Genomic DNA, 804 nt, shown 5'->3' with positions numbered 1-804 from the left:
CCACATGTGAGCGCAGGTCGTTGCGCCCGAGGTGGTGTGTGGGCACCGCGTTGCAGACGGGACACTGCACGCACACGACGCCCCCTCCAGGTGCACGCACGTAGGCCGGGCCGGGTGCACACCCGACGCCCTAGCAAGGTGCGCGCACCCGGGCAGGGCTCACACTTGGCGAACGGGGCGCACTTCGCGAGGGAGGGTGTGCACCTCGACGGGGGTGGGTGGCCGGGGTGGATTCGCACGTGGGTCGCGGTTTGCTAAGTACACACTGCGACAAGCTCATAACGGGTGCGATCATACCAGCATTAGTGCACCGGATCCCATCAGAACTCCGCAGTTAAGCGCGCTTGGGCCGGAGTAGTACTGGGATGGGTGACCTCCCGGGAAGTCCCGGTGTTGCACCCTTTTTTAGTTTTTCGCCGGGCGTCGCAATGCTATTTGAATAAACCTTTTGCCCGTTTGCGTTCTCGTCGGGGCCGGGCCGGGCCGGGGTGCGCTGCCCGCACTACCGCGCGCGCGGGGGCGACACCGAGCGCGCACCCGAGGCACCCCGAGCACACAGGCCACGGTGCAACCCGGGCGTTGTGCGCGCACCCCGGTGCGCCCGAGGTGCTGCGCGCGCACCCAGGTGAAATCGGTGTGCACCTCGGCCAGTGCGCGCTCGGTCGAGTCGCGCACGTTGGCCAAGGTGCACGGTGATGTTTCTTACTCTAAGGTTCCGCACCAGACGCCCGGGACAGGTGAGCGAAGCTGGGCGGGGCCGGGTGCGCGGCCGGGGCAGGTGCACGCAGCTGGAGAGAGCTTTGG

General features: G+C 67.5%; 1 non-coding gene across 1 annotated transcript; it reads left to right on the top strand.

Moving 5' to 3' along the window:
• Positions 1–283: 283 nt before the first annotated feature.
• LOC131872566 (5S ribosomal RNA) lies at positions 284–402 on the top strand. Its single transcript, XR_009370705.1, has one exon. It is a non-coding gene; the product is annotated as a 5S ribosomal RNA (ribosomal RNA).
• Positions 403–804: the final 402 nt, after the last annotated feature.

The sequence above is a fragment of the Cryptomeria japonica genome, unplaced genomic scaffold (assembly GCF_030272615.1).
Source record: "Cryptomeria japonica unplaced genomic scaffold, Sugi_1.0 HiC_scaffold_662, whole genome shotgun sequence".
NCBI lineage: Eukaryota > Viridiplantae > Streptophyta > Pinopsida > Cupressales > Cupressaceae > Cryptomeria > Cryptomeria japonica.
This window is presented reverse-complemented; position numbering and strand designations above follow the sequence as displayed.